This window comes from Mixophyes fleayi, chromosome 1 (genome assembly GCF_038048845.1).
Source record: "Mixophyes fleayi isolate aMixFle1 chromosome 1, aMixFle1.hap1, whole genome shotgun sequence".
Classification (NCBI taxonomy): Eukaryota; Metazoa; Chordata; class Amphibia; order Anura; family Limnodynastidae; genus Mixophyes; species Mixophyes fleayi.
The window spans coordinates 51,417,310-51,442,255 of record NC_134402.1 but is presented as its reverse complement, the minus strand read 5'-3'; positions in this window follow the sequence as shown (position 1 = coordinate 51,442,255).

The following is a 24,946-nucleotide window of genomic DNA, read 5'->3' as shown; positions in this document are numbered from 1 at the left end:
CAAAGTCTGACCTTCCCATCACTGTACGGGAAGAGGTGGCTCCTTCAACCATTTCTAGCACACCCTCTGCATATGCTGGAAGGATCACCCACAGTCCAGTTACAGATTTGGCTAATGAAGGTGTGAATGTTGTACACCGGGAGGAGGATATTGATGTAGCTGGCGCTGAGGAGGAACTTGACGAGGAGGATGCTGATGTGGTTATCATAAATGAGCCACCAGGGGAGGAAACAGTTGTTGTCCATGGGATAAAAAAGCCCATCGTCATGCCTGGTCAGAAGACCAAAAAATCCACCTCTTCTGTCTGGAGTTATTTTTATCCGAATCCGGACAACAAATGTATGGCCAAATGTAGCTTATGTAAAGCTCAAATAAGCAGGGGTAAGGATCTTGGCCACCTAGGGACATCCTCACTTATACGTCACCTGAATAACCTTCATAATTCAGTGTTTAGTTCAGTACCTGTAGCTAGGACCGTCAGCAGTCCAGGGACACCTAAATCCCTTGGTCCTGTTGGATACATACCACCAACACCCTCCTCGTCAACTTCCTCCACGATCTCCATCAGATTTAGTCCTGCAGGCCATGTCACCAGCCAGACTGAGTCCTCTTCAATACGGGATTCATCCGAGGAATCCTTAAGCGGTACGCCTACTACTGCCACTGCTGCTGTTGCTGCTGGTAGTTGGTCATCTTCCCAGAGGGGAAGTCGTAAGACCGCTACGTCTTTAACCAAACAGTTGACCGTCCAACAGTCATTTGCCCTGAGCACAAAGTACGACAGTAGTCACCCTATAGCAAAGCGGATAACTGCGGCGGTAACTGCTATGTTGGTGTTAGATGTGCGTCCGGTGTCCGCCATCAGTGGAGTGGGATTTATACGGTTGATGGAGGTATTGTGTCCCCGGTATCAAATCCCGTTGAGATTCCACTTCACTAGACAGGCGATACCAAAGATGTACAGAGAAGTATGAACAAGTGTCCTCAGTGCTCTGAAAAATGCGGTTGTACCCACTGTCCACTTAACCACGGACATGTGGACAAGTGGTTCAGGGCAAACTAAGGACTATATGACTGTGACAGCCCACTGGGTAGATGCATTGCCTTCCGCAGCAACAGCAGCAGCTGCATCAGTAGCAGCATCTCCACAACGGCTGCTCGTGCCAAGGCAGGCAACGTTGTGTATCACAGGTTTTAGTAAGAGGCACAACGCTGACAACCTCTTAGAAAAACTGAGGGAAATAATCTCGGAGTGGCTTACCCCACTTAGACTCTCCTAGGGACATTGTGCGGGCATTACATATGGGTAATTTCCAGCACGTCCCATGTTTTGCCCACACCGTTAATTTGGTGGTGCAGCATTACCTGAAGAGTGACAGGGGTGTGCAGGAGATGCTTGCGGTGGCCCGCAAAATTGCTGGACACTTTCAGCATTCTGCCAGTGCCTACCGCAGACTCGAGCAACATCAAAAAAGGCTTCACCTGCCCTGCCATCACCTCAAACAAGAGGTTGTGACGCGCTGGAACTCCACCCTCTATATGCTGCAAAGGATGGAGGAGCAGCAAAAGGCCATTCAAGCCTACACCGCCACCTACGACATAGGAAAAGGAGTGGGGATGCGACTGAGTCAAGCGCACTGGAGACTGATTTCCGTGTTGTGCAAGGTTCTGCAGCCGTTGGAACTTGCCACACGAGAAGTCAGTTCCGACACTGCCAGCTTGAGTCAGGTCATTCCCCTGATCAGGCTGTTATTTTTCTGACACCATCCAAATAGACATGTCAGACAGTCCATATTGTTACTGGCAGGAAAAAAAGCCAGTTTGGAAGCCCCTGTACAAACTGGCTCTATTTTACCTGAGTTGTCCCCCCTCCAGTGTGTACTCGGAAAGAGTTTTTAGTGCAGCGGGGAACCAGGTCAGTGAGCGGCGAAGGAGGTTGCTTCCGCAGAACGTTGAAAAATGATGTTCATAAAAATGAATTATCAATTCCTCAATCAAGTACAGCACTGGCCTCCAGATACTACAGAGGGACCTGTGGTTGTGGAGTCCAGCGGGGACGAATTGATAATGTGTGAGGATGAGGAAGTACATACTGAAGGGGGAGAAGAATCAGAGGATGAGGATGAGGACGACATCTTGCCTCAGTAGAGCCAGTTTAGTTTGTACAGGGAGAGATGAATAGCTTTTTTTGTGTGGGGGCCCAAACAAACCAATCATTTCAGTCACAGTAGTTTGGTAGGCCCTGTCGCTGAAATGATTGGTTTGTAAAAGTGTGCATGTCCTATTTCAACAACATCAGGGTGGGTGGGAGGGCCCAAGGACAATTCCATCTTGCACCTTTTTTTTTTCTTTGCCAGCTCGTTTTGTGGGGGTCCAAACAAACCAATCATTTCAGCCACAGTTTAGTAGGCCCTTTCGCTGAAATGATTGGTTTGTTAAAGTGTGCATGTCCTATTTCAACAACATCAGGGTGGGTGGGAGGGCCCAAGGACAATTCCATCTTGCAACTCTTTTTTTGGCATTATGTGCTCCTTGGGGCCTAGTTCTATCTCCATCAGAGATATTCCTGCAGGCCATGTCACCGGCACAGCTATGTTGGTTTTAGACGTGCGTCCGGTGTCCGCCATCTGTGCAGTGGAATTTAGGCTAGTTGAAGGAGGTTGTCTTTGTTTCTGTAGTTCCAAAAAAGAGTAACTGCAATTTCTATTACTATGTTATTTGTTTTTATAGTTCCAAAAAAGAGGAACTGCCATTTCTATTACTATGTTATTTGTTTTTATAGTTCCAAAAAAGAGGAACTGCCATTTCTATTACTATGTTCTTTGTTTTTATAGTTCCATAAAAGAGGAACTACCATTTCTATTACTACGTTTTTTTTTTCTGTAGTTCCAAAAAAGGGGAACTGCCATTTCTATTACTATGTTCTTTGTTTTTATAGTTCCATAAAAGAGTAACTGCCATTTCTATTACTACGTTAATTGTTTGTGCAGTCCCAAAAAAGAGGAACTGCGGCCTTAACAGCTATGTTGGTGTTAGACGTCCATCCGGTGTCCGCCATCTGTGCAGTGGAATTTAGACCAGTTGGAGGAGGTAGAAGCAGACATCTGTGCAGTGGAATTCAGACCAGTTAGAGGAGGTATTTTGGCCCCGGTACCAAATTGGGTACCGGGGCCACTCCACTACGCAGTCCAGATAGCTGCGTATCAGATATTAAACTACATTCAGTGTTGGGGCCAAATCCAAAAATAATTAAAATGGACTGTCATGATCGAAAACAAGAGGTATTGATACGCTAGAACTCCACCCTCTATATGCTGCAGAGGATGGAGGAGCAGCCATATGTGCAGTGTAATTGAGACCAGTTGGAGGAGGTATTGTGGCCCCGGTACCAAATTGGGTACTACGCAGTCCAGAAAGCTACCTCGGTGCAACGTTTTGGACTAAAAACAATATTGTGAGGTGTTCAGAATAGACTGGAAATGAGTGGAAATGATTGTTATTGAATGTTATTGAGGTTAATAATAGCGTAGGAGTGTAAAAAAAACCAAAATAATGTATTTTAGCGCTTTTTATGCTTTTTTAAAAATAAATCAGAACCCAAAACCCTAAATCAAAACCAAAACCTTTCGTCAGGTTTTTTGGCAAAACAAATCAGAGCCCAAAACCTCAAGCTAATCAGAACCCAAAACCCAAAACACTAAAAGTGGCCGGTGCACACCCCTAGTTGAGATAGACGGCAAATACATTTTTATATAATTATTGTACAGTTTAACATAAATAAAAACTATGTAAAGAATGAAACTCTATAATGAAAGGCTTTCACTGTTCAATTTTGTCTTTTTATTGCTAAAATAAAAAAAGTAACAGTTTTAATAAATACACACAAGAGACTTTTTAACGCTATTTAAATGTAGTTACTTTAAAAGATTCTGTATACTTTTAAAATCAACTTTTTAATGTTAAGATAGAACAGTGGCTTCAATATTTTACAGAAATTGAAGAAATTTTATCTTAACATCAAATATAAAGAAAACTTATCATAAAGGTCATTTACATATTTTATATAGATTATGGTATAATTCTAACCCCAAAATATAGTTACACCTTTGTTAGTCAATTTGTCTTCCATTTAGTTTTTGTATAGAATAGTAAACTTAAAGTAGTTAATGTATCCTGCCCATTCTGTTCTATTTTACTGGTAAAGCTTTGTAACTGGGGTGAACATCAGCGTGATCAGTGTGTGATCACTGTGTCACTGATGCTCGATCACACCACTTGTCCCAGTCTGTCGGCATAAATCACAAGCTGTACCAGATGCTCTCCTGAACAGATGAAAGTCTTTTAAGACCTGAAAGGTCCTTTGTCACTATGAAATAACTTACTTATTAACAGTAATTTATATAGCGCAAACATATTATGTAATGCTTTACAGCAGGGGTGTCCAACCTTTTACCTTCCCTGGGCCACATTGGAAGACGACGAGTTGATTTGGGCCGCACATAAAATGCACTAACACTAATGATAGCTGAACATCCAAAAAAACATAGAAAACATAGTTAACATATTAAACTTACTTGGAAATGAAGTTAGTAAGAGTTAGGAAACCTGTTGCAGAATCATGATTAAAGCAGTATTCCCATTACCAGCTGCAATTTAACTTACCTGCATCTGCCCCTTAGTGGGGTTCGGGGAATTAAATGGTAAAAACTTTTTTTCCCTCTCTATCTGCCCCCATGAATCATTTTTTTTATTGACCAGTTTAAAATAGTCACCGATATAGGTAGCATCAGGAGGACTAATAGAAATCTACAGAGATTTAAAGATAGGGTGGCGGGAAAAATGGCTCATGGAGCAGCCTCCGATGAGGGTAACAGTGGGTGATAATTTCACCCTACTCAGCACTGCACATTTAAAATGGTTTAAAATATTAAAATTACAATCATCTCTTAATATTTATATTAGATACATACAGAGAACACAGCTAGTTCATAATTGCATGGTGCAGAAAGTCCAAATTCAGAGTAACAACAATAAGATACTGGATAATCTTTCACTGCTGCTGATAGTTCGCGCGGGTGACTCCTCTGTGTTGCGCTACGCAATGGATGTCGGGTGTGATGACGTCACCCCTAACATTCACAGAGAGCGCCACACGGAAGAGGAGACCAGGGAGGGAGCCGGAGCGCCAACTGACGTGACCGCAAGGTAAGTATTTTCTTTTCTTTTTTTTGCAGGATATTTTTATTATATATATATATATATATATTTTATTAACAGCGCTGCCCCCTTGCCACAACCGCTGGGCCACATTTACAGACGGGCTGGGCCGCATGCGGCCCGAGGGCCGCGGGTTGGACAACCCTGCTTTACAGAGAATATTCATTCACATCAGTCCTTGCCCCAGTGGAACTTACAATCTACATTATATTCCGTACCACAGACAAAAACACACACACTAGGGTTAATTTCATCAGAAATCCAATTAGCCTACCAATATGTCTTTGGAGTGTGGGAGGAAACTGGAACATGGAAGAAACCCACACAAACACGGGGAGAACATACAAACTCCATACTACTGCTCTGGATGGAAATGGTGGAAAGTATTATTATTACATTTAAGTATTTGCACATCATGCAGTTTAACCACTGCTCATGGCAGCACTTATGGAGCTCAAAAGGAGCAATGAATGGACATTAGGGTTGATGGCATTTTTAGATTTCAGATTGAACTATATCAGAGAAGAAGATTAAGAATAACAGCATTGCTTGAGTTCGTTAAGTTTATTAACTTCATAATAATTTATCCACTCATACACTACGTACATGGTTTACAAAAGTAAAGAAGTCTGTTTAATGCGTTTCCAGCTATCACACATAGGAACCCGCATTCATTTAAACTTTTTCCTGTTTTCTCCCATGTATAGCAGAAGAATTTTTTGTTATTATTATTATTATTATTATTATTATTATTATTATAATTATTATTATATCTAGGCAGAATAAACCAGAGTAGCAAATAAGAAGTGGCACTTCACATGGTTCAAAAACTCTGCAATCACGAGAAAATCACTAAAAAGAAACACTTTCAAGGTGGTAGGATGTTCAACCCAGGGCCCTCTTAAGAACATCTTGGGCCCCCGGGCACAGCAGTGCACCGGGGCCCCTATATATATATATATACATATATATATATATAAAAAAAAAAAATGATTATATATATGGGCCCTGCAGCCCAGGAGGGCCCGTCGGAGGCAGCAAAAAAAAAAAAACTGGCAAAAAAAAAAAGACAATACTTACCTTGCAGTCAGCTGACGATCCGGCTCCCTCCATGGTCTCCTCCTCCGTCGCGCTCCGCAATGTATGTCGGGTGGGCGTGATGACGTCACGCCCGACATGCACTGCTAGCGCCGTACGGAGGAGGAGACCATGGAGGGAGCCGGATCGTCAGCTGACTGCAAGGTAAGTATTGTCTTTTTTTTTTTGGCAGTTTTTTTTTTTTTTGCTGCCTCCGACGGGCCCCCCTGGGCTGCAGGGCCCCCCGGCACCTGCCCATTGTGCCCAATGGGAAAGACGGCCCTGGTTCAACCCTCTTCAGCCCATTTAACTATCTTGCTTGCAAAAAAATTTTAACTAAATCTAACATAGTAGTTTTGCGCCTGATTGAGTGCAAAATTGCAACAATCTACCACGATCATCTAGGTTAAAAATTTGTACCTTCACAAAAGTTGAAAACTTGGCATGCAAACCCATGCACAGATGCCTAAACACAGGTACATTGCATCACTTTTGCAGGACTTTTATACTGCTCTGCTCTTTATTCTGACTGTTATGTGAGAGGAAACGCCTTGATAATCTGGATAGTAGCCTGAGAAGATTCTTCTATAAGAACCATTATATATTGGATTGTGATCTCTAGAACAACTAATCTGTCTAACTATCAAAGTAAATAAAAACAAGGACTCGTCAGTATTTGGATTACCCCATATGTTAACATAGTGGACCCACTACCCATGTACCCAATCACAACTACTGATCACAAGGAGTGGAACAGAGAGCTTATAGTGCAGCAACAGAGTTTGAGTGGGTAACCCTGCCCTGCATAGATGCCCTGGATAGAGGTGTGTAAAGAATGCAAGATGTTATTAAATAGACACTTCAGCTAATCCAATCAGTTACTGCTTTCTCTACAAAACTTCTAGATTAATTCGCTAGGATTGGATTATTTCAGGGAGTTTAAATACCCCAATACTCCTCCTGTGATCAGCAGGTGTAGGTCCATATCCACCTCAGCAAGGGAGAAAGACGACACTATGTAAGGAAAAGTGAACAACCCCTTTAATATAGTCATCCATTTTTGGAATTTCTTATATTAAAGAATAATGATAAATCAAGTCACATAATGCTCAGACTTATTACGATCCTGCCATCTGAGAAGCCATTACTTATGTCACTTTGTAACTATGTGCCATTTCATTTATAGAAGCACCTTCATCATCATCACCATCACCATTAATTTATATAGCGTCACTGATTCCGCAGCGCTGTACAGAGAACTCATTCACATCAGTCCCTGCCCCATTGGAGCTTACAGTCTAATTCCCTAACATACACACACATACAGACAGAGAGAGAGACTAGGGTCAATTTTATTTTTTTAATAGCAGCCAATTAACCTACGAGTATGTTTTTGGAGTGTGGAAGGAAACCGGAGCAACTGGAGGAAACCCTACGCAAACACAGGGAGAACATACAAACTCCACACAGATAAGGCCATGGTTGGGAATTGAACTCATGACCCCAGCTCTGTGAGGCAGAAGTGCTAACCACTTATCCACCATGCTGCCCCACGTACAGTTGCACGCTTCATTATATCACCCTCACTAGTTCTATAAGGCTACAGGCCCCTGAGCACAGTGCATCAGCAACAGGTTATATTTTGCTAGTTCTGTTCTCTGTGTCTGTATTTGCTATTGTCATTCTGGCTACTTGTCATTGAGCTCAGCTTGTTACTAAGTTTATTTGCTAGTTATTGTCTTCTTTACAGACTCTGATACTTTTTTGCTTGCCATGACCCCCAGCTTTGAGTCCTGATCAGTGGCGGATCCAGGGGGGGGGGGGGGGGGGGGGGCGATCGCCCCGATCGCCCCCCCTAGCAGGGGCTTGCTGCCGGCGGCTGCACATTATGTGCAGGTCCATTAAGCAGTGACAGGCAGGGACAGTGTGTTTTAAACACAATCAGAGCATCCTGACAGCACACTGTCCCTACCTGTCACTGCTGAACGGACCTGCACATAGTGTGCAGACGCCGGCAGCCTCAGATGTCAAAAAGGGGGTGGGGCCTAAATAGCCCCCGCCCTACATCGCCCCGGGTAGGAGTATTCTCTAGATCCGCCCCTGGTCCTGATTCCACCTTTGCCTGTCTTGTCCGTTGCCAGCAGCAGCCTAAGGAGGGTAACTTGGGTCGAGGACCTGTGGGCATTGTAAACTGAACCAGCACAAACCTTTAGTGGTAAAGTGGGTCCAACTGACTACCACTGCACTGTAAGAGTAGATGGAACCAGAAATGACCCAAACTTTGAAGCCATAAATGTTCACCATTGTCTTTCACAAACCTCAGCCATACAGGTCATAATATAGGGAATCTTCATAGCTTGCTTTCTGAATTTAAGATTCTAACCATCACCTTTCATGTATTCACAGCTTTTGCTGAGATTGAGAATATACTTTGTACTTATTTTATCACAACATTTGTTTGCTGAACATTATTGTTTGTTGTTTACTTGTTTTCAAAAAGGTGTGAATTTCTAACAAGGACAGCACATAGTTCATTTGTTCATAGGAACAGCGTCGGACTGGCCTGCCGGTGAGCCGGTCGATAGACCGGTAGGTCCCGACGCTGGTTAGCCACGCCCCCGCCTGGTCCGTGGTTCCGAACAGGTGAATATGTGATTTAAGTGCAAAGAGCCCAGACACGACTGCGGCTCTCTGCACATGCGCATCACATGACTCATCTTGGAAGAACCGGAAGAAGAGGACGTCCTGCCGCCCAGAGGAGCTACACGCAGAATGCAGGAGCAAGCAGCAGGTTAGTAAAGTGCGCAGCAGCGAGCAGCCTGTCATTTTGAAGGAGAGGGAAGAGAAACAAATGTGACATAAAAGATGAGGGGCAATGAGGGCATGAGAGCGATGGGCAATAAGGACATGAGAGAGATGAGCAATAAGGACATGTGAGATGCTGAGGGGCAATAAGGGCATGAGAGATGCTGAGGGGCAATAAGGGCATGAGAGATGCTGAGGGGCAATAAGGACATGCGAGATGCTGAGGGGCAATAAGGACATGAGATGCTGAGGGGCAATAAGGGCATGAGAGATGCTGAGGGGCAATAAGGACATGAGATGCTGAGGGGCAATAAGGACATGAGATGCTGAGGGGCAATAAGGGCATGAGAGATGCTGAGGTGCAATAAGGACATGAGATGCTGAGGGGCAATAAGGGCATGAGAGATGCTGAGGGGCAATAAGGGCATGAAGAATGCTGAGGGGCAATAAGGGTATGAGAGAGAGGGGCCAGAGCAGCATGGCACAGGGTGATGAAGGGGGGTCAGAAGCAGCATGGAGGGTGCAGTGTGATCATAAGGGGGCAGAGGATGGTGATGAAGGGGCACAGTAATGTGTGAGTGATGGCACAGCGGGCTTGTGACAATGTAATATGTGTGTGGTAGGTGGTGGCTAACTAATGGGTGCTATTTTGTTTGTGGGGTGATGGTGGGGCAATTTAATTTTATAGTGGGGACTATTTAAGATGGAGTGGTTTGGGGGCTATTTATTAAATGTGGGGTTGAATTATTTAATGGCAGTGACGGTTGCGGTAAATCGGTATATTTATTATACTTAAATGCTATTTATTGCTGGGACTGTCTGGAGGGAGGGAAATAGGTTTATTTATTAAATGGGAATACTATTACTTTAATGTTGGGGCTGAAGGAAGGCCTAAGCATTAATTGTGGGTCCTATTGATTTAACGCCAGGGCTGGTTGGAATTTTCTAATTGTGCCCATTTTTTTCCAAATAGGGAACATTCCAGGATCCAGACAAGCCGCAACTAAATAAACCAGCAGCCACAGGTGTTGAGTGACAAGAACAGGTAGGACAGTCTGTCAAATCTTCCAGTGGGACAATCCAGATTATTTTTTTTTGTGACTGTTCCGCCAAATCTAAGGGTCAGGTCAAAATTGTGTACTCTTTATATACACACTGCATTTTTTATATACGTACAATACTGTGGTGCTAGTTGTCCTTCGTGGGCTGACCACTCCCCCTCTAGTGTCTGATTTTGCCTCTATGATGGCTGGCCACACCCCTTTGGTGGGCCCTAGCGTTGCAGTCCCCCGGTGGGCCCTTCATGTCCCAGTCCGACACTGCATAGGAACAAAGGTTTTAAAATATCAGATGAGAAGTTCTGGATTAATTTACACAAGCAGAGTGTGAAGCCACACATATCAATTGTATTATTGTGTTTTAATCATTTGTGATTGCCCTAATTAAAACATAATACATTTTTATCATGAACAATAAATACTTGCAAGGTCTGACCCAACAGACAATGTGAATAAAAGTTGTCTATTAAATGTAGTGGAACAAAACAGGACATATCAAAATACAAGTCAGGGAGCACAAAGCAAAACACAATACTCAGAAATGTGCAAAACATAATAGAAAATAACAGTTACTTGCTGTGAATAACAGAAAGTTAGTTCAAAATAATAGTCAGAGCCATGCAGCAGTCACTAGGCAGTTGGCAAGATGTAAATCCAAGACAGACAAAGAACAAGACTAGAACATCCAACCACGACACAGGAACAAACCAGGACCTGGGAAAACCCTGGATGATGCATACTGCAAGCAGATTCAGCCAGATTATATAGAGTCCTTGACTGCAGGGACAGCTGCAGAGGTGTTGAAAGTTTTAACTCCTGATCTGCTGGGATGCGCAACATGGTAACAGCTGCAGCAAGGATCAGAGGGTCCTGACAATGCCAACACATTGCAATGTCACATTAAGGCAGTGGCGGATCCAGGGGGGGGGGGCGATCGGGGCCCCCCCTAGCAGGGGCTTGCTGCCGGCGGCTGCACACTGTGCAGGTCCGTTAGGCAGTGATAATGTGCTGCCCGGCTGCTCTGATTGTGTTTTAAACACAATCAGAGCAGCGGGACAGCACATTATCACTGCCTAACGGACCTGCACATACTGTGCAGCCACCGGCAGCCTTAGAAGTTAGAAAGGGGGTGGGGCTTACATGCCCCCCCCCTATATCGCCCGGGGTAGAAAAAATTTCTAGATCCGCCCCTGCATTAAGGGACATTGAAATAAGGTGTTACATGTGTATAATTAGTAGAGATGGTCACTGACCCCCGTGTTTTGGTTTTGGATTCGGTTTTGGATCTGGATTACCGTCGTGTTTTGGTTTTGGTTTTGGTTTTGCAAAACCGCCATTGCGTGTTTTGGTTTTGGTTTTGGTTTTGTTTGGTTTTGTTTTGCTATTTGGTTGGAAAATACATGTTTTTGTGCCTAAAATAACCCAATTTAGTGCTCCAACTGTTTTTTAGAGATAAGTAATCTAATTGTTGAGGTAATAAATCATCCAAAAAAACTGTTTAATTCTTCGTTGGTAGGCCTTCATTTATTCTACACACAAAACAGATTGTCTTCCTCTCCATCTATGCATATTGGCAATGCAGCCATCGTCTTTGAATCTATATTACACCCTACACTTATAGTTAAATATGTAAAGAAATGGAAAAAGACAGTTTGCTTTCTGTCTCTATAGGCCCCCTCCACTTTTTTAAAAAAACAAAAAATTCAGCCATTATAGACTGTACAATATTAATTGACATGGAGAAAGCCAGTTTGGTTTCTGTCTCTCTAGGCCCCCCTCCACTTGTATAAAATACCAAAAAATCCAGCCGTTATAGACTGTACAATATTAATTGACATGGAGAAAGCCAGTTTGGTTTCTGTCTCTCTGGGCCCCCCTCCACTTGTATAAAATACTAATAAATTCAGCCGTTATATACTGTACAATATAAATTGAAATGGACAAAGGCAGTTTGGTATCTGTCTGCATCAGATCCTCTCTCCACTAGGAGTAAAATAGAAAACTATTCAGCCGTTATATAATCTAGAATATAAATAGAAATTGAGAAAGGCAATTTGGTATCTGTCTGCATCATAATCATCAACATCATCATTAGCGCCCTCGTCGCCTACACAAATCTCCCCCTCATCCTCTTCTAATTCCAAAGTGGCATCCTCAATTTGGGTATCACCGGCTACACTCGGGCTATTAAGGCACACATCAGCAGAATGCTCACGATTAGACATCCCACTGTTGGATGGACTCTCCACAGGGATTCTTGTCATTTGTGAATCAGAGCAAATATTCTCCTGTAATGCCTCACTGTTATCTTGCAGCTCAGCTTTGACGTGTAACAGTAGTTGTGCACCAATTGTAGGCTGGGTAACTTTTTGGGATCTGCCACTAATAGCCAAAGGTGAAGGCCTCATTCTCTCTTTGCCACTGCGTGTGTAGAATGGCATGCTTGCAATTTTTTTTTTATCGTCACTTAACTTTTGCTCAGTTACACTTCGTTTTCGCTTCAATACAGTAAATTTTTTTTTGGTTTTTGTTTTTTGCACTAATTTGAAAACACTCTGTTGTTTGACATCGCCTTGGCCAGATGACGTACTGGGAACACTAACATCAGGACTGGTGACAGAACCTGGTTGCTCATTTAGATCATATGTGGACTGCTTTGAATCCATTGCGTAGATACTGCTGACAGATATGACTTTTGACAGCCAGAAATATTAATGCACAATTAGAGAGGACACCCCAAAAACACTGAGGAGTGCTAACATTTATTGAGTAGATACTGCTGACAGATATGACTTTTGACAGCCAGAAATATTAATGCACAATTAGGGAGGACACCCCAAAAACACAGAGGAGTGCTAAAATTTATTGAGTAGATACTGCTGACAGATATGACTTTTGACAGCCAGAAATATTAATGCACAATTAGAGAGGACACCCCAAAAACACTGAGGAGTGCTTAAAATTATTGAGTAGATACTGCTGACAGATATGACTTTTGACAGCCAGAAATATTAATGCACAATTAGAGAGGACACCCCAAAAACACTGAGGAGTGCTAACATTTATTGAGTAGATACTGCTGACAGATATGACTTTTGACAGCCAGAAATATTAATGCACAATTATGGGGGACAACCCAAAAGCGCTGGGGAGTGCCAAATATGAAGAAAAAATAATAAACCTCTATCCTCCTCTCTGCACTAGCGATTTTGGTTAGAGCAATTGCAAGAACAATATTGTATTCTTTCTCTGTCCCTGCTCTAATTAGCCTATGACTACACCCTGCTCTCTCCCTCTGTCAAATGGCGATGGATTGCTGTGGAGGCGTGTATTTATAAAGTTGAAGTATCGCGAGAACCGAGTCCCGAGATCCGACGACGTCACAATGACGTTCGGCCTCGATTTGGATTCGGAATTGGCGGGAGAGTACCGAGCTGCTCAGCTCGGTACTCGGATACCCAAAGTTCGGGTGGGTTCGGTTCTCGGAGAACCGGACCCGCCCATCTCTAATAATTAGTCACGATAACCGCTGGCCAGTAAAGCATATAACTGTAACACTGCCTGTCTATGGCTTGAAATCAAAACCGGTTTGATAATGTACAGTACAAAATAGTTCATTCTACCATTTAGTGTAGAGGCTTGGACTGGTAGACTGCAGAGGTCATAACAATTGCATCTGGTAACTCTGCGAGGAAACAATTGAATCTGAGAAACATGTTCCCCCTAATCAGGGTTCTATATTGTCGTATGGAGGAGGTTTTCTAGATCATCTGCACTTATAAGTGGAAGGTTGTTGCCTGATGGAAGGTTCAGGAGTTCCAGTCCTGCAAACTAGGGTCTGTTGGAGGTTTTCCATGGCACATACTTGATGGAAGTGTTTATGTCATTATAGGAGAGGTGGGGTGTCGTTTGCTCACCTAGGTGGTGTGATTATCTTATTTTATTTTAATATATTATAATATTATATTATATTAATATATTATATATATAATATTAATATATTATATATTATTTTATTATATTTTCTTATCCTTTTCTTATTTCTATATCTTCGTGTTTAGAGTATTGACAGGCATGTTCAGGTTCTGTTGCTTATTGATTGTAGGTCTATGCATGGAACGATAAAAGAAAAAGGGAAAAGGAAAAAGGAATGAAACTCACCTTGTTGGTGTCTCCGGGGTAAAGTAAGAGTCTGTAAATAGCTCCCAATGATTATAGCTCATAGACGTATCCTGCAATGTTTATGGCTCTGCTTTTTTGGATGTCTATAGTCCTTAATGTTACAGCTTGGGCAGCCTAATAATGTGCTGTGTATAACACTATACACATACCTCTACTATAACTAACCATCTGCAAACACCACACCACCACACCTACCACTACACACTATAACACACAGCTATTAACAGTTACAGCTATCAACATAATATAAATAGAGCCTTTAGGTAACGGCTTTTAACATTCAGTCTTATACAAGGGACATAACTAAGCTGGCCAACAGCATTAGTTACATAAGCTATGACATCAAGACTAAGACATGCGAAAGCAGAGCCATAATCATAACAGGACACATCTATGAGCTATATACAGCACGCAAAAGAGCCATTAACCTAAGATACAATCGCTTTATTACGTAAACCAGGTCCACTTCTCTACAGACAAGGTAAGGATACATGGAATGAAGGTAAGATCCAAGATCACTGATATTGTGGTAGAGGAGAAGTGATGGGGTATGTGCAAGGTGATGACTTAATAAGATGGTATATTTACTAAACTGCGGGTTTGAAAAAGTGGAGATGTTGCCTATAGCAGCCAATCAAATTCTAGCTGTCATTTTGTAGCATGTACTAAATAAATGACAGCTAGAATCTGATTGGTTGATATAGGCAACATCTCCACTTTTTCAAACCTGTAGTTTAGAAAATATACCCCCAGATGTTGGAAGTGATACAGTGAAACGATAGAATGAGGAGGTGATGGGTTAAATGTTAGGATGGTGAAGTGATTGTGGTGGGTAGTTCATGGAGTAAAATGATTGGGGAATGATCTACCTTCCTAGTAATATCTCAGTTCCAGAAACCCCTCTTCCCAACAGGTTGCCCAGGTCTCCTGCCATATGTCCCCCATTGGATTCCTACTAAACTGACTACGTGCAGCAACCACTTTAAGCTCCTTCTTGGACTATAATTCTTTGACTTTACAGGAAAACTAAGCCTTTATGTTGTTGCATTAGGTATAAATCTTAATGACTTGCTATCTCATTATTACGCATATCCTAAAGATTGTCTTTTTACTGAACCCCAATGCTGTTGTTCTTATCCTGTATATTACAGGTCTACCTATATTATTGTATCCTTGCATCTACTATCTATTTGTCTGTATATTAATGTATTGTTTCTCTTTACTTGATTTAATGCAGGTCCCCCTTGTAAATGAGCTTGTTTAAATGTTACAAGCGGAAAATGGACACATTTTTTTGCCACACTCAAAAGGGAGTAAATGCTTGAGCATTGCCAAGAAACTCTCGTAAACCCTTCGGCATTCATACAGGAAGAAAAGAAAATATTTCAGTGAAAAATGTGTTGATGTGCTCACAACAACTTCATGTCAGTGATAATGAACATTATAATGACATTCAGCTAACTGTCACTAAAACTCCCTAACAGGGAATGAGAACATTAATTAATAATAAATACAAATCTATTTTCCAATGAATTCATCAGGGAAACTCTGGCTTAGATATTCCATGCCATTAGTTCTCCCCAAGGATAATAAATGCAGCCTTATAAAACTTTACAAAGCTATAAACATATGGAGGTAACATATTGGTGTCCACTATTCCCAAATTACTGGCAATTTAGTATAGAAAATATGTGAGACTCAAGAGTTTCTTTATCACCAAACTCATGCACACATATATGAGGTCAGGGTCAGTGTTCTATTAACCCTTACAATCAATTCTTTTGTGCTTTTAAAGCACAACACCTAGATACATTCTACATCCATATGGCCCATGATTTCTTTTTCACGTATCACTTTTTCCTTCTGTATAACTAGGTAAATCATGACTACTTGATTCATAGTCAATGGTACAGCTTGCTGATTTCTTGTATCAGTAATCATATTTAAGCAAAAGGCAATATGCAAGTATATCATACCATCTAGGGGCTCACCCAGAGGGCGTTTCCCCCCTCCTAGCTGGGGCACTGTATGCTTGAGGTGGCTTGCTGTCACTGTCTAAAATTATAGACACGCCCCCATACTGTTCATGCCCATTGGCGGCATGACGTGGAAACCCCTCTGCAGGAATTCTGCGTTTGCCCCTCCCATCAGAGGTGGTAGAGGCTAATACAGTAGAGCAATTTAAACATTCTTGGGATAGACATAAGTATATCCTTACAAAGAACTTTGGATCAAATGTGGTTTGAGGTTACCATAGGTTAAAAAAATGGTCAGACTATAAGGGTCCTTATCTGCTGTCAAATTCTATGTTTACCATATAATATTTGAGAACCTATTATTCTAAGCCATGCAATTAAATTCCAGAGATAACTGGATGCAGAGTTTCAGCTGATTTTCTAATGTTCTTGTCATTATCAAAACCTCATCTGAAATTGTCATGTATGAAAACACAACATTCCTTACCTATGAGTGCAGAGGTCCCTCATCTGCTACACAACAGAAATTTAATGACATATTGTGCAAAGTGACTGATTTAATTGCAGAGAGCTCAATGCTTTCATTAGAAAAAAACATTTTTTCTGTTTCATTACTGAGCCTTTCCAATATCACAAATAACTGCAACGGTATTGAATAGAAAAGCATTCTTCCCAGGTGACTTCTCTTTTAAAAAATCTGATCCTCTTACAAGGCAAGATTTGGGTATATATGTGATAGCAGAAAGGGTGTATCCCAAACAACTACCTGACCAGTCTATGAGTAACCATCAGTATGCCTTTATTACATAAATAAAACATACTTGCCAACTCTCCCGGAATGTCCGGGAGACTCCCGCATTTTGCGAGAGTCTCCCGGACTCCCGGGTGAGTGTGGCAATCTCCCGAATTCTGCCCACTTCACTAGGAAGTGCCCCACTTCCTAGTGAAGTGGGCAGGATTAGATCCCAAACGCCGCGATTCCCGGTGAATCGCGGCGTTTGGCCCCCCGAAATGACGCAATGTCGGCCGCCCCGCCCCCTCACGCCCACCTCCACTGGCTGGCTCCCGGAAGGGAGCTGAAGAAAGTAGGTAAGTATGAAATAAAATGAACCGTTTTGTAAGTGTTTTCTCCATATGCCAAATTGTATCCTTCTACATATATAGGTCTACTTACTAATATTCAGCAATAAGGCTTTTTTTGGTGATAGAAACTCACTTATCACCAAAATCTATTAATAAAATATTGCCAGGGCAGCTGAGTCCCCCTGACCCAGAAAGTACATGCCCAATGCTGAATATTATTGGGCTCCTCCTGGTACTCCTGACCATTAGGTACAAGGGTAATCAATGTAAAAATAGATTGATGTTGTGGTCCTACAAGTACATGCACGCACTGACAGCCCATGGCTGTTATTGCAGGCTATTGAAAGCTGACACTTATTAAACTACAAGCGCCAATATTCACATAGGCGTGGTGCCACAATGGCATTTAAAATAAAAACAAAATAAAGTGTTTTTTAAAAAAAATAAAATAATATATAGCATGGTAGCCAACCTGAAGCAACTGCTCAGCTAATCACCAAACGGTCATTTGTGGTTGACTGCCCAGCAATGTACTAGCCAGGGTCACCAGCATTTATGTCATTCTGCCCGTAACCCTCTGGAAAAGATCTGTATATTTTTACACTAACACTTTTGTACCCAACAGCCAGTGTAATAAAGATTGGGCCAGTACTCTCTAGGACAGAAACTGATGCTGAACAAAATAGTTTGTGTTACGCGATGAAAGGGAGACACACCAACACTGTGGGGACCCTGGTCATAGTGGGGACAAAAAATGAGGTCCCCATAAAGCCTACCAAGTGTTATGAACTTACCTTGTCCCCGCTCCGCAGCGCTGTCAGCGTTGTCTGGCAGCTGTGTCTCTGCTGTTCGGAGCTTCTCCCGATGGCGCTCCCGCACTTCCGGTTTCTCCCTGCATCGTGTCATGTGACTCCTGGGCGGGGAATTCAAATCTCTATATCTACTCTGCTCTGACACGCTGCTTGTGTCAGAGCAATGTGTTTCCTGTTCCTGGCTACAGTTCCTGTGTTCTTGACCCCTGTGAACCTGCTCCCTGTGTACTACCTGATACCTCCTGTGTACCGACCCAGCTGTGTTACCAACTATTCTCTGGATCTCCCTCTGGCACCGTATACCTGATACCTCCTGTGTACCGACCCGGCTGTGTTACCAACTATTCTCTGGATCTCCCTCTGGCACCGTATACCTGATATCACCTGTGTACCGACCCGGCCGTGTCTTTGGACCCATATCCTGCTACGCACCCATTGGCTCCGTGCATCTACCGGTTACTGCTCCAGACCTACAACACCTGGAATTAACGGTTAGTGCCTGTACTTGCACCGCTTTGTCGAATTGCCTGTCTACCTGCCATCACTTAGAACTTTCTCCCTTACGTCAGTAGGCTAATCTGGGGGCCGCGACCTGCGGTTCTTCGGCAGCAAAGTCCACACTACCTTGCGGTGGTTCTTGGTGAAGACCGGAAGGCCGTTAGACTCCGCGCCCTAGGTAAGCCTGTGCAAATACTGACTAAGGTATCAAAATCGTAACACCAAGGATAATCAATGCAGGGGACCTTGCTGATATGCTTGGTATAAAAATCTGTCGGACAAAAAGTGTGAGTGTGTCCAGTGTGGAGGGGAGAGTTTGTGTGCACGTCACTGCTAGTGGTCATACGTAAGCAGGCAGGTGCAGTGCTTTTCACACTCGATGACGACAAATACATGATATATAATACGCATCTGTCTGCTGCTGAAAGTAAACAAGTGACAGGGGAGCATGACTGAGCCAACCAGAGACTCCGATTATAGCTCAGAGAGCAGAGGAGATGAATACGCCCCTGACACTTCAGAGGAGAGCGATTCAGAGACCAGCGGTGATGCCCCATTGCCCTCCAGTGGAGCTAAGTGCAGTTATCCAGAGATGTGCTCTATGCATACCTATTCTCTACCTGCTGACAGTGGTGTTTTAAACACAGAGGGTTGGGAAGACAGTGTGGTGTCTGTCCAAACGCTATCCAGAAACCGTTATAGCTCCAGGCCGTATAACAAAAAGCTGTACTGTCTGTACTGTGAGAAACCCCTCTCAAAAATAGTCTGGTATATGGAGCATGTTCACTGCAACGAGTCCAAAGTAGCCTGGACCATGAAATTTTCCAAGCACTCGAAATAAAGGTGTATGCAATTGGTAGATCTTTGCAATAGGGGCAACTTTGCGCACACTGCTGGGATGATGAAGACAGGACATTGTGTTCTGGTCCCATGCAAACTTCCAGACAAAGAGATGGATGCAAAAGGCTTCCTGCACTGTGCAGCAACCCAAGGCTTGTTTGCAAGAAAATACTTGTGGAAACACATGAAGGGATGCAAGCTAAACCAAAGGGCCAACAAGACCACACCTGCCAAAACAGAGCCCAGTCACTGTGCACATTTGCTCAGCCTGTTCTACCTGACATCAGTGGTGGCTTTTGGAATCTCTTGAGTGACATGACCCAGAATGAAGCCATCATCTCTTCAATCGGGTCAGTCCAGATGTTGGCAGGCACGAGTGTATCGCTCAGAAGCTTATAGAAATGGGCAGGCTACTGCTACAGGTCATAAGAGCTACACCTTTGGAGTGGATAGAAGACTTATCCACCCCATTGAACATTCTGCACATAGTAGACACTGTGAAGCTGGTAGCTTGCTATGACAAGGAGACAGGTACAATTAAGACACCCTCACTGGCACTCAAGGTTGGACACGGCCTATAAAAGAAAGCGAGCATTGTGGAGTGCCGAGCCATGATGGAGGGCTTCACTGCTGCCGTTGAAAATACACAAAACTTCAGGAAGATATATAAAGCTAGATGGAATGAGTTTTTCTCATCGGCTGCATTGAAAACTCTTAAGGGGTTCAAGTGAAACATGCCTCAGCTCTTACTTTTCATGGAAGATGTGAAAAAGATGCCCTTGTACCTCGATGAGAGGCAGCAAGCGTACCAAAGTGGTTTATCCATCAAGTCTATGATTAACCACTGGGCACTGCTTGCAAAAGTCACCCTGGCTCAGGTAATCTTGTTCAATCGAAGAAGGGAAGGGAAGTTTCCAAGATGTTGCTGACTACCTCCTCCTCAAGAAACTACGAATCTCCATGAAGATGTGGCCCTAGCCCTTTCTGAGGTTGTGAGGAAGCTCCGCCGGCACTTCAGTCGCATTGAAATCTGAGGAAAACGAAGTCCCCATCCTGCTGTCACCAGCCATGCAAGATGCAATGGAACTTCTCGCAGAGAAGCGTGAAGAATGTGGAGTGAATAACCGAAATGACTACATGTTTTCCAGACCAGCTGCCTTGTCACACTTAAGAGGCTCCAATTGCCTATGACTGTTTGCCCAAGAGTGTGGGGCCAAACATCCCTACACTCTGGGCTAGATTTACTAAGCTGCGGGTTTGAAAAAGTGGGGATGTTGCCTATAGCAACCAATCAGATTCTAGCTGTCATTTTGTAGAAGGTACTAAATAAATGAAAGCTAGAATCTGATTGGTTGCTATAGGCAACATCCCCACTTTTTCAAACCCGCAGCTTAGTAAATCTAGCCCTCTGTCTTCCACAAAGCTTCGAAAGCACGTTGCCACTCTCTCAAACATCCTCAACCTAAATGATAGAGAACTGGATCAGTTGGCAGACTTCCTTGGCCATGACATCAGGGTGCACCAGCAGTATTACCGCCTCCCAGAAGGTATACTCCAAATCGCCAAGATCAGCAATCTGCTAATGGCTCTCGAGAGTGCCAGACTGGCTGAAGTCAAAAGCAAGAATTTGGATGAGATGCACATTGACCTGGACAGTAAGTTGTAAATCTTGTGTCTGATGTATGCTTTTGACTTTTACCTTGGCCATTTACATATCTGTTTCTTTTCAGAACTGGTCCAGCTACAGAGCAACAGGTCAGATGATAACCCTGTGACAGAGGGACAAATGGTCAAGCGTTCGGTCAACACTTCCACGTCAGAAGAGAGGTGGTGTAGGGACCCAGCAACACCACACCAGTGCACGTCAGAAGAGAGGTGGTGTAGGGACCCAGCAACACCCCACCAGTGCACGTCAGAAGAGAGGTGGTGTAGGGACCCAGCAACACCAGACCAGTGCACGTCGGAAGAGAGGTGGTGTAGGGACCCAGCAACACCAGACCAGTGCCCAGCCAAAGTTTCCACAGGTCATTGTCGCACACAGTTTTGCTACATAAAAGCGCTCAGCCTTCTCTGCTTTTTGCAGAGTTGTAATGGACCACTCTACTTCCTTTCAGGTTGTAAAGAAGTACAGAGAAAAACCTAGGACAAGAAGAGATCCAAGCTGTGGAGAAGCGCATGATCAAGTTTATCCAAACATGCCGGGTGCCCGGCAAGCATGACTGTGACTCATGCCTTATGGCTGAACCATCAATATTGAAAAATCGGAAACTGATCAGGGGTGAAGTTCTACATAAAGAACGCAATACAGCTTTAAAAAGGGATCAAGCTTGTTGAAATTATACGCATTGGCTGAACAGGGCTGTAAGCTCCATGGCTAGGTGTCAGTGTCTGTGGGAACGCGGATGTCCTCAAAGAGCCAAAAAACTTAACATTTTCCAAACCATGCAGTAAATCTCAAGTGGTAACCCTGGTGACAAACCGCTCTTACACATACCCATATGATTGTATTATTGACAGGGCATTAGGAAAGAGGTGCCCCTATACTCCATGGTCCAGACAAAACAGACGGCACTCAGAGAATTCATAAAGAATTAAGGATAATTTATTCCATAAAGGGAAGAAACATATTGCGACACATATTGTATCTTTATCAGCCTTGAATAAGAGAGCAATAAGGTCTCAAAATGTTGCTACCATTCAAGGAATACATTATACCTAATTTATTCTGCATTCTTTGACTGTTGTCTATTTTGTCCTTCATATACTTTTTGACTCAGACAGTGGATTTTTACTTATATGGTATGAGAAACTATTACAAAAAAGCAATGAGAATTGTGTTTGTTTATATGTTCATTAACCCCCAAATGTATATAAATGTATTCAATATATCCACTAATATGAGTAAATTTGAAAACATTTAAAGCTTATAGGTTTAAATATTTCAAAATAGTCCCTACTGATTAAATTGGTATATGGTTAATTCTGCATTATTAATTGTAATATTATTTTGAGTTATCTTTAAGTACCCCTTGAATCTCTCTTAGGTACCCTTTGGGGTACACATGACTGAATGCCTGGGATCTATAACACACAGGTCTTAATCTAGTCATTTTGTTTTATTTCGGTTTAGCATCAGGTACAAAAGCAAAATAAAGATGGCTTTCAGGAAAATCTTTGCAAATGAAGTAACTAAAGATACAGAATTATTATTTGAATAAGCAAAAAGCAGTCCTAAATGACCTTTCTCATTGATGTTATTCTATGAATAATCTGCGGAAGCACCAGTCTTGTCATATTAAGCGGTGCATAGCAGCATTAGTACTGTACACCTTCAAGGTTTCTGTAATGATAAATGGTTCTATTGCAGCTGCACTAGTTAGCATGCACAGTGTCAAAATCCCTGAAGTCACAATATTCCCAGCACCATATATCAATGATTGCAGTGTGGCATGGAAAACATAATAGATTTCATTCAAATAAACTGCACAATTGGGAAGAATTCACATTTTATTTAGAGATGAGGGTAGCTTTATTATTTTAGATGGGATTAGAATTTCACCATCTTTTGGGTCAATAAATAGACTGATTTGTATGGAGTCAATAGAAATGCTAAACTAGGCGCTTAAAGGCTTTTTGAGGATTTATGTGTAAATAAAAGAAAAGGAGAGAATCTAGCTAGTCGGATTTAGCTTTTGGTTTGAATATATGTTTAACCCAGTGGGCACCGGAAGAATCTTTATTACTATGAAGATACCGCTGGTACCCGTTTCAGAAATGCTGCAAATATAATGTTAAAAACAAAAAACACAAACATAGTTTTATGTATGTTAATATATAAAATCATTACCTTAACTTTAATAAATATTTCATTAATTAAAGTTATTTGATTTTACATTTATTGTGACCACAGCACAATATATTTTTATAAATTCATTTTTACTAATTTGTTAAGTTTCCTGAATATTCGACTGTTTAAGGTAGGACTATTTTTATTAAATAAATACATATTTTTGTTATATTGCTGCATATTGGATGTTATCGAGCCACATTTCTACTCGTATGTTATTTCCATGCAGCTTAATGATGTGTCAAAAACAATATTTGCTAGGTTTTGTTAGTATTTTCCTATTTAGAAAGCTCTACAAAAAGTACATTTTGGTCTTAAAATTGTTTATATAGGCTTAGAGCAGATATGAAAATACATCTGCAACACTGTACATATAGCACAAGTGTTAAATCAATACTCTGCAGAGAGAGTTCATATCAATTTTTTTTAAAGTGTGTGTTTTCTTAATTTCCATCTTCATGTAGGTTATAAAACTCACTCAGTCACCTCCATTATCCATTGTACAAATACCGAAATCTTACCATAACCTTTACTTCCCTCTGAGACATATGTATGCAATGTCTCCTCCACAATGTTCACTGTATATATTATTTCTATTCACCTTTTCCAACCATGCACTAAGAATAGTTATAGCAATTTCCATCTTCTCATAGATACACGATTAGCATTTGGAAAACAAAAAAAAACCAATGTTATGCTTATATGTCAGTTAAGTCAGTAGCTTATTGCCTATAAGCACAAGTTTTGTCCAGTCAACCCCATTGTTTATAAAGCTTTACACAATTTAAATGTTAATAAAGTTGTTCATTGATCCCTGGCTAGTGTTTACTAGTGGAGACAATTAATTACTATTCCATATCTCTGAACCGTCCCGATTTAGGGTGGACAGCCCAGATTTAAGGGCTGTATCCCACCATCCTGATCCGGGCAGCTTTGTCCTGATCGGCAGGAAAGTTGTGAAGTATTGTTTGTTCACTGCCGCTCTGCATGGCGATGAAGGTGTTTGGAGGTTATAGGAGGAGAAAGCGGGGTAGCCCAGCACTTGAAGCGTGCTAGACACACCTCTGGGGGTGGTCACGTCCCTTTGTGATGTGAGCACGCCCCCATCATGACATTGTCACACCCCCTGTCATGATGCTATTTACCCAAATGTTGGGAGGTATGCTGAATACACTCTTTAATAATTCTGACCTATGCATTATGATGGAAATGTTAATCATACAAAATTTCCCAAACAATTTTTAGCCACTTACAGCAATTTAATGAACAAGTGTCGTTGAGAAATCAGCCTAATAATCTATTAGGAACTAGTGACATAACTGAGGCAGTTATGTCACTAGTGACCACGCCCTACATCATGACATTGCCACACTCCCTGTCATGATGCTACTTACCAAATGTTGGGAGGTATGCTATACAGATGCTGAATCAGTGGCGGATCCAGGGGGGGCGATAGGGGCGATCGCCCCCCCTAGCAGACACTTGCTGCCGACAGCTGCACAGTATGTGCAGGTCCGTCCAGCCTTGACAGGCAGGGACAGTGTGCTGCCC